Below are 10,575 nucleotides of genomic sequence, written 5' to 3' on the forward strand. Positions count from 1 at the left end.
TGTTTCCGGCTAGGAGATTGTATTCGAAAAGCTCAGTTTTCAGTGTCCGATTACGCCGTATTAGTGTGAACGGGAGGTTCAAACGCAGACATGTATGCGTTTTTAAATTTACTCGACTCCATGCAGCGCCGTAGCTGGCTGCAGCCTACAGATTGGAGAAAGAGTTTATCATAGCCATATACATAAAATGACAAATGTTCCGACTTTACAGAACCGTTTATAACTCCTCCCCGACTGCAAGCGGCAACTCTCACTGGTCGTTGCATGCAGCCGCAGCCGATGTCTAACGTACCTATTGGTTTACGGAGCGCTAGATTGGCTTTGCAAAAAATAACTTTGATACGGAGAGTTCTATTAACGGAATGACGCATTTAAAATATCGCTCGATCACCTGAATTTGATCGTGGGAAGCCAAAATCGTGATCGTGATTAAAATTGGATTAATCGTGCAGCCCTAGTACATAGTATTAGCATTTTTATTTAAATATAAAAGGATCAGCATCGCACATGTGTGATCGTTCGACAGCAGGGCCCCACAGCGTAGCGTCGCACATGTGTGATTCTGAACATTACAACCGACTATTTTCCGATAGACAAACATACTATAGCGTTTGTGACAAACGCTATAGTATGGCTTCAAAATTTACAATTAGTAGGCTAACAAGTAACACTAGCAGGTAGGAGCATTGCTACGAGTATTATGCTAGGTTTCTAGGTAACGGAAGCTACTTAAAGCGACCTAGCTGCCGTTTTGGAAAAAACTCACTTGTGGAATCGTCGGAAATATTTAGAACTCACGCATCTTAAGGTTAAAACGAATAAACGTATCCAAAAACAGATGTCATGTACAAATTGGAAGAATTAGTGACATGATACTTTTATAGACGCCATTGCTGTGCATGCCATGACCGACTGATCAAAACGTGATCAGCCACGAGCTAGCTCCACAGTCTTCCAAGGCTAAATAAACTATTTTCGAACAAGGTGTTTTCTAAGGCCCCGTCCACACTAGCCCGGGTAAATTTAGAAACGCATACATATGTCTGCGTTTGCACCTCCCGTCCACACTAATATGGCGTATTCGGATACTGAAAACGGAGCTTTTCGAATATGCTCCCCTAGCCGGAGACATTTGAAAACGCCGGGTATGCGTAGTAGTGTGGACGGGGTCCCCGGAGCTTTTCAGATACGATGACGCTCAGTTGCCATGGCACTGGGGTAGCTTGCGCTCTCGAGGTCATAACGTCAAGATGGAAAGTGACAGAAATATGCTGGTCCGTCTTTATAACTTATTTATAAGTTTAGTAAGTGTACTTCAGGTACAAATAGTATCACTCAATAGATACGCGTTACTCTTACGCAGAAGGCGAGCGCTGTACTCCGTGTGCCTGGGCGATAGGGGGACAATAAGGCACTGCCTTAGGCAGAGAAGGCGGTTGAGAATGAGACTAAACATAGAGCGGAGATACTGGGTGAGACCTGGCCGAACAGCTAGCTGGTGGGACAATTTTGAAGACCAAGTAGTATTGCCCGAGGAGTTGAGAGAGAATTTCAGGATGTCGAGAGGGAGCCTTCACCGATTAAGTACCATGTTACGCCCACATATTGAAGGACAGACAACCCGAATGAGAGAGCCAGTGGACGTGTTGAAGAAGGTGGCCTGTACGATGTACTACCTCAGTGACGAAGGCAGGCTGCGCAAAACCGCAAACTCATTTGGCTTGGCCCGTCAAACGGCCTCGAAAATTGTCAGGGAGGTTTGTACAGCAATCACCAATCACCTGGGCCCTGAGTACATCACCTTGCCACTCACTGAGCCTGCAGTAGCGGACCTTACCAGTCATTTTTACCAAAGCTATGGCATACCCCAGTGCATAGGAGCTGTCGATGGCACACACAGACATAAAACAACCATCTTCAAATTCATCTGATTTTATCAACAGAAAGAACAGATACTCACTTAACGTACAAGCTGTTTGTGATTACAAATACTGCTTTATTGATGTAGTGGTGAAATGGCCCGGCAGTGTCCACGATGCTCGCGTATTTGCAAATTCTAGGATCAATAAGCACCTGAAAGATGGCACGATTCCTTCATGTCCAAAGATAGTAGTTGAGGGAGAAAACCCAGTCCCCGTCCCACGAGCGAGACTTTCAGCCTCCAACTCAGCAAATCAGCCGTAGGCCCACTGAGTGCAACGAGTCAGAGGGGCAACTAATCTGACATGTACTCACCAAGTATCTGGATCCATGACATTCAGTGCTTGTTTCTGTTGTAGGCCTAAATGTCATTTCAAATAGCCTAGCTACATTATTATCCTGTTTTTACTGTGTGTTTAATTATTTGATGCCGGAACCAGATGTTCCCTAATATCACATTACATTCGCCTAAAGTCAGTGGAAACGGTACATTTAATGTGGACAGACAGACAATGGTATTTGATCAAATGTAAATTTATAAAAGCTGTTAGTTAATACTAACATAAATGTTTAATAAAATAACATGAACTGATTTGAGACAGACAGACCAGATTTGAAGATCAGTGCTCTTTTCTTCTTCCACTGCCTACTCTTCATAATAAGGGGGGAAAGGGAAAGGGTTTGGTTGTGCTGAGGTGGAAGGGCTGGGAGATGGGTTAGGTGACATGGCAGGTGACATGGCAGGTGACATGGCAGGTGACATGGCAGGTGACATGGCAGGTGACATGGCAGGTGACATGGCAGGTGACATGGCAGGTGACATGGCAGGTGACATGGCAGGTGACATGGCAGGTGACATGGCAGGGGTGTGCCCATAGGGATGGCTGCTCCTCTGGTTGTACAGGAGATATTGAGGTGGGAACATGGACTGTTGCATCATTGCGAAGCCATCTACAATAGAATTAGTCAGTCTCTCTACTGTCCCTGTTAGTCTGGACATGTTGGCCGAAAACTCCCGCTCAGTGTCTTCCATTCGCTGAAGCAGCTGCCTTTTCATTTGCATCTCCTCCTGTGCAATCCGCGCTTATTGGTCTTCATGGGGAAGTCTTCTTTTTAACCTGTCAAATCTGTGAGCTGACAGATAGGCAGTGAGCTTGTCTCTGCGACACTGCACATTTCCATCCTGAGGGTGCTCTCCACTCTCAGGAGGCGAAGAAGGGCCTTCTCCTACAAAACATCAGTCAGAGGTTAATTGGTATGCAAATTACTAGTAGGTCGTAAGATTTGTAACTATAGGCTAGCTAAATATCTGTTTTTCTTTGGTTACCGTTATGGACGAAGTTTAGGCTATTACTCGTAGATATTTCCCTCTCTAGGTTATATCAGTAACTGGGTATACGAGTTTCCGTACGATTCAAATCTAACAACAGTTCGTCATCGCAATTAGGCCAAATTAATGTAAATCATACTCAGTGGTTTAACTTACCGCGGTATCGGGATCCACCATGTCACTTGTCTCCAGGCCAGAGAAAAGAGTTGTTGTTGCGGGAGATTCTCCCCATATTTTTTTGAACATCTCAAAAAAGAGAAGAACGACTAGTCCATGGCCACTTCTTTTCCCGGAGTCCACCGCATGCCTGTACTTACTCCTAATTGATTTTAGCTTTGTGGTTAGGGCTGTTTTGGTGATATCCTCCACCTTGTGAGGGAAACCATTCTCATTCGCATCACTAGTGCTAGGATACTCAGCTGAAAACCGTTGCTGTATATCCCCATTCTTGGTCACACAGCTTTCCCAGTCTATGTTTTTCATTGATTTCTGTGCTTTATAGTCTTGAGTTAACCTCAGTAAATATTCCACCTCTTCATCTGTCCATGAAAAAAAACTTGCCTTTGGTTGAGCCATTGTAGCCAAAAAACTATAGTTTGTATAGTACAGTTATAGTGTAACTGTTTTTTGTATGACAGTTGTTTTTTACCTCAAAACAAGTGTCAGTCTCAGCTGATCGCGTGCATGTAAACAGAGCAGCGTGGCGGGATGGAGGGACAGAAGTGGCGTAACCATGACAACGATTGTCATGTATCCGTGTTAGTGTGGACGGCAAACATTTGGAAAACGATGTGAAAACGCTAGTGTGGACTGAGATCGTTTTCAATTCGAATACGCGTATTTGTATTTACCCGGGCTAGTGTGGACGGGGCCTAACAGTTCTGAACGTTTATTTTCACTGATTCTTTTGTGGTTGATTTGTAAAACGATAAACTTTGTATGTATTTTCAGTATTTAACTTTCTGAAGGGTTTAGCCTTAACTCTACAGTACATTATACTAGCTTTACTACTAGCTAGTAGCTAGCGAAATCCTAACTTAAACAATGTTAATCTGAAACAGATAACCAGGCTTAATAGCCTAAATTTCAAACCTATACGTAATAGCATGTTCCATCCAATTTCAGAAAATATGTTTATATATATCTATTTCTGTAAAGAAACTCACCTTTGAAGGAGCTAATTTCCAGTTGAAATCCATGAGTTCAAGACGTTTGAATCCCTGCAAACTCTTTTCTGAAATCCCAGTTTCAGAGATGCGTTGAAATGGGCATGCGCAAAGTTGTTGCTCAGAGGCAGACAGAGGGGCAGCTAGGTTTGCTAAGGAAGAAGTGTAATATTCTGTGATGACTTGTCTTTGGAAATAAAACTTAAGAATCGCTTGCCTTTTGGTCACATTTAACAATTTTGTATTACAAAATTATTGCAGCTCAAATTTGCCTTTTGTGTTATACAGCTTTAGTGTGCTGGACAAAGAATGTTTGCTTAATCATGTTACACATCACACATTGATTGCATTTGTACATGTAAAGAACGAAATACTTATATTTAGCGAATAGTGTTTTTACTGAATGTACATCGTGACTGCCTCCTGACCAAGTAAGTGTCTTTAACTTGTAGTTTTTGTGTTGCGTTCTTGCTAATTCTTGTGTCTGGGCAGGGCTGTTAGACAGCAGCTATCCAGGCCGTTAAGTATCTAGCTATAGATCTGTTCAGGGTACTTGCCGCCGCGTGAGACCCTGACCGTTGTTTACATAATTAGGGTCATTGTAGAAAGCAGCGAAATAGCCCTGACTTCTGTAACCAGACTCAGAGCGAATAGTGTTTTTACTGAATGTACGTCGTAAGTGACTCTTTAACTTGTAGTTTTTGTGTTGTGTTGTTGCTAAAGGCCGATTTATACTTCTGCGTCTCCGTTAACGGACAGACGCACGAGTCGGACGGAGTCGGACGGACTGGTTGAATTTATACTACTCCGACGGCTCTGCGTGCTGAAAGCAATTCACAGCCAGAACAGTAGATGACGCTGCACTGCGATGCTAGCTAGGTTATCGAAAAGTCGGAGCAAATTTACAAAAGAACCATTTCATCAATAAAATAAGCACATTTTCAGCAACTACACTGTCCTTTTCTCGTCACATTTTAATTCAGATGCTGATTTACATGTACTGTTTAGGTGAAAAAAGAGTTGTAAAAACGTACAACAATGGCGGTCAAAGGATTCTGTTCTCTTGTTGGTCACGGCAACCCCACCCCTGACGCAATACGGACCAATCATAGCCAAGGGGTATCCGTAAAAAGACGCACGGACAGACGGATAGTCAGGAAAATCAGGAGGCGCACGCAGAGCTCTGCGAGGGCTCTGCAAAGACACGCAGAGGGCGTTTCTTGAAGGAAAGGGCGTTCCCCGTGTGCGTAAAAACGCAGAAGTATAAATCGGCCTTAATTCTTGTGTCTGGGCAGGGCTGTTAGACAGCAGCTATCCAGGCCGTTAAGTAGCTAGCTAGAGATCTGTTCAGGGTACTTGCCGCCGCGTGAGACCCTGACCTTTGTTTACATTATTAGGGTCATTGTCAGCTGCGCCTTACATATTTAAGGCGGCTGGCAATCTAGAGGCAGCCTCGTCTGCCAGCCTCGGCGCACGAAGACCCAGTCGAACAAAGACAAAGGAGTCTACCTGCAGGAGTCCACCGAGGAAGGCCGACGAGGAGGATCACCTCTTCTGATAAGTATCAACCTATTTATTTTCATAATTAGATTATATTCTACCTTGAACCTATTCTTAGCTAGCATGTGTTTCTTTTGCATTCCTGTTCATTACACTACCCGTAGACGTAGATATGTCACAAAGTATATACGGTCAACTTCTAACCTTCACTACATATCCAGATCTTCTCCACCTGCCCTCTCTCTTTCTTTAGGGCTCTTAATTGTTCTTTATCGCCCACCAGGACCGCTTGCTGACTTTGTGGAGGAGCTGGACATGCTCCTCAGCGTCCTCCCGGATGATGGAACCCCCCTGATAATCCTTGGGGACCTCAACATCCACCTCCAGGGAACGCAGGCTGTCGACTTCTTGTCCCTCCTGACCTCCTTTGACTTGATGCTGCTGAGCACACCGGCGACCCACAAGGCAGGCAAACAGCTAGACCTCATCCTGACACGTAACTGTATCACTGACTTAACCTCTGTAACCCCACTGCATATTTCTGATCACTTCTTTATCAAATTCTCTGTCTCTCTCCCTCCAACCCCTCCTACCTCCCCTCCCCTCGTAACTTTCCGGCGCAACCTCCGCTCCCTATCCCCCTCCCATTTCTCCCCGGTTTTAACATTCTCCCTCCCATTGACGAGTTCTTGTCCCACCCCACTAACACTGCCACTGACACCCTGTTAACCACTTTAACTGCATCACTTGACTCTCTCTGTCCCCTGTCAACCAGGCCTGCGCGATCTTCTCCCTCCTGCCCGTGGCTTACGGATGTTATTCGTGAAGGGCGGTCCACCCTTCGAGCAGCTGAGAGGAGATGGCGCAAGTCCAAAGACGGTCTGGACCTTGATAAGTATCACTCCCTCCTTAAATCCTTCTCTTCTCACATAACTGGTGACTAATCCATCTACTTTCTTAACAAAATTAACTCTGCTTCAAACCCCCACAAACTTTTCTCTACCTTCTCCACCCTTCTTAACCCACCTCCCCCACCCCCCCCCTCCACCCTGACAGCAGACGACTTCTACTCATTCTTTGAGGAAAAAGTCTCAGACATTAGCAGTCGGTTCCCTAAACCCACCTTTCTTACCCCCTCACCATTCATGACTGACCCAACTAAATGTCTAAACTCTTTCTCTCCCCTGTCCAAGTCAGAGCTCTCTGACCTCATTCTCTCTCATCGCCCCACCTCCTGCCCCCTTGATCCTGTCCCCTCCCCTCTCTTTCAAACTATCTCCACCTCTATCATAACTTTTCTGCTCCATGTCTTAAACTCCTCTCTTACCTCTGGCACCTTCCCCTCTGCCTTCAAACAGGCCAGAGTTACCCCTCTACTCAAAAAACCCTCCCTTAACCCTGCTGTCCTCCAGAACTACAGACCGGTATCACTGCTACCCTTCTTTTCTAAAACAATTGAACGTGCTGTATCTAACCAACTGTCTAACTTTCTTTCTCAGAACAACCTGCTTGACCCCAACCAATCGGGCTTCAAGACCGGCCACTCCACAGAGACTGCCCTCCTTTCAGTCACCACTGCCCTCCAGTCTGCCAGAGCGGCTTCGAGGTCATCCGTCATCATTCTGCTGGACCTTTCTGCAGCGTTTGACACGGTTAACCACCAGATCCTGCTCTACAGACTTTCTGAGATGGGCATCACTGGCACTGCACTCCAGTGGATCTCATCCTACCTCTCGGGAAGATCCTACCAGGTCTCCTGGGGAGGCAAACTGTCTGACCCTCACCAGCTCTCCACCGGTGTCCCACAGGGCTCCGTCCTTTGACCCCTCCTCTTCTCTCTGTACACCACTGTAGCAGAGTCCACAGACAAAGCATGGTACCATCCACACCTTCCCCTACCCCCGACGAGGAAAGGGTCTGTCCCCCTTTGTCCTTATCTCCCAGAGTAGGAGCTTCAAATTCCTGACCCAGCATGGGGTCAGGAACAGAGACCATGGTCTCACATTGTCAGAACAAAGGGAATTACTTGAAGGAACTTTCTTGTGTGGACTTACAAACATTTTCTAAAGGACTACATGGCTCATGGACACCAATTTAAGGACAGTAGTCGATGTGTTATAATGTGTTTGTCTCATTTACCTAGAACGTTGTTAATTGATGTTTGATTATAACTTCCCTTCAGGTATAGTTAAATCAGTCAATCTTGGTATCAAAATAATTGTATCATACTAACAAAACCAGTTATGAACGTTGTATTGTTATATTCTGAAGTTTGAGCATTCCATGGACATTTGAGATAATGGAACTCAAAACTATCAGCCACTTCACACCTCTGGGTAGGTCCCAGGACAACTCCCAGGTGGAAGTAACTGACCAATGAGAGAGGTCACCTTCACAGGGATGACCCCCCTTGGTTCTTAGGGGTATTTAACCCCCAAACGTACAATCACCCCCGCTCGTTCGTAGGATCAACTGGAGGTGCACACTCTAGTCTATTTCCTCATAACCTGCACATTCACTTTGCGCCCGGAACTTTGACGAGAGATTCCGTTTTTATTCGTTGGACATAACGAACCATTGACTCCGTTCTTCAAACCGACAAAAGTAACTGCGATTTGCAATATTTCTTACTTGTGACATATTGGCATGTTGTGTTTGAATTGTTGATGTTTGATTGTATTTTACAAATGATTTAACTTAATCATCGTTAGGTCAGTTTCCATTGATCGTCCATTGTTACTATAGAAGCCTCTTCCTCTCTACCTCTTCCTCAACTTCTCCCCCTTCACACGCGCTCTACGCAACCATTGTGTAGTGCGCTCGCATTAGAATCTAGGCCTACTGTACTGCTTTAGCCCAACTAACCCATAACTTACCTGGTATGTGTTCACTATAATTACATTCTCTTAAATAAATCATTGTGTATAATACTTGCTCATCTCTCACGTTATATGATCGGCTCTACTTTCATAGAATTCACTACTTAAGATTAGACTGATTATTACGAGTGCTATTTTATTAAACAAGGTTTCCTCTGTCCCTTCCACGAATCAGAACTGGTGCCCCAAGAACTACTATACTTTATTATAAACGACGTATTGCTAATCTTAACCGTGCAAACCACACTACACCACCTCACTTGGACCAATCATCACCTCCCATGGCTTCTCCTACCACTGCTACGCCGACGACACCCAGCTGTACCTGTCGTTCCCCCCGACCGATCCGGGGATCTCAGCTAGGATTGAAGCCTGCCTCGCAGACATCTCCGCCTGGATGACCGAGCACCACCTCCAGCTGAACCTCGCCAAAACTGAACTTCTCATCATCCCGGCTAAACCCTCCATCTCCCACAGTCTGTCAATCACCCTGGGATCTGCGACGGTGACCCCCTCATCCTCTGCCAGGAACCTTGGGGTTACCATGGATGACGAGCTCTCCCTCACGGCCCACATCGCCGCAGTCTCCCGGTCTTGTAGATTTACGCTCTACAACATCCAGAAGATCAGGAGATACCTGTCTGAGCACTCCACCCAGCTGCTAGTCCAAGCACTGGTCCTCTCCAAGTTGGACTACTGCAACTCGCTGCTCGCTGGTCTCCCAGCATGTGCAACCCGCCCTCTTCAGAGGATTTAGAACGCAGCGGCCCGCCTGGTCTACAATCTACCCAGACGCTCCCATGTTACCCCGCTCCTCATCTCTCTCCACTGGCTACCCATCAACGCCCGTATCAGATTCAAGACCCTGGTACTGACCTTCCGAGCAGTGAACGGGACTGCACCCATCTACATCAAGTCTCTCCTGCAACCTTACACCCCCACCCGTCACCTACGGTCTTCTTCAGACAACCGCCTGGTGGTCCCACAGCTCAAGACTGCCCGGTCCCAACACAAGCTCTTCTCCTGCCTGGCCCCCCAATGGTGGAACCAGCTCCCCACCTCCATCAGGGACACTGACTGTCTCCCCACCTTCAAGAAAAGGCTCAAGACGCACTTGTTCCGGGAGTACAACGGCACTTAAGAATGCTTGGCTGCACTTGTTAGTTAGTTTCCTCCAGGATCACAATGACTCTTATTAAGTGACTCATTGCTCTTTTAGGTTAGATATAACGAAGCTAAGTCTTGTACTCGCTGTGAAATATTTTACTGTTGATTGTTCTTCTACAGGTACAGTCCTGCACTTTTGTGGTTCATGTTGTTTTAATTTGTAACTTGTATAACTGCATGCTCTTATGGGTCTTCCCTTTTGGCACTTGTTTAGCTTCTTCACAATGTATGCTTCATGTTTTGGCTACTTGCAATGTTTGGGACAATCTCGTTGTTATGATCAGTGACCTATGCTCTTTTGTAAAGCTCTCTCTTGGAAGTCGCTTTGGATAAAAGCGTCTGCTAAATGAATAAATGTAAATGTATTTTGATATAGGCCTAAGGCTAAGAATATAAGAATTATAAGTAAATATAAGAATTATATAGTCTTTTATTTATTAAAGCTATGTTCCTGCATATTAAAGAATTGATAATACATTACAGTACAATTCTAGAACTATAATCATTAGCTGTATCACGGGCATGGCACTGTCTATAATTCCAGTTATTAATATTTGTGGCAACTTAATCACCAAATGCATCATGGGCACTGTGCACTATATGGCAACATGAA

General features: G+C 45.3%; 1 pseudogene; it reads left to right on the forward strand.

The window, feature by feature from the left end:
• Positions 1 to 5,191: 5,191 nt before the first annotated feature.
• On the forward strand, positions 5,192 to 10,160 carry LOC146276176 (uncharacterized; annotated as a pseudogene).
• Positions 10,161 to 10,575: the final 415 nt, after the last annotated feature.

This window comes from Hypomesus nipponensis, chromosome 8 (assembly GCF_054491055.1).
Source record: "Hypomesus nipponensis isolate SF chromosome 8, ASM5449105v1, whole genome shotgun sequence".
Classification (NCBI taxonomy): domain Eukaryota; kingdom Metazoa; phylum Chordata; class Actinopteri; order Osmeriformes; family Osmeridae; genus Hypomesus; species Hypomesus nipponensis.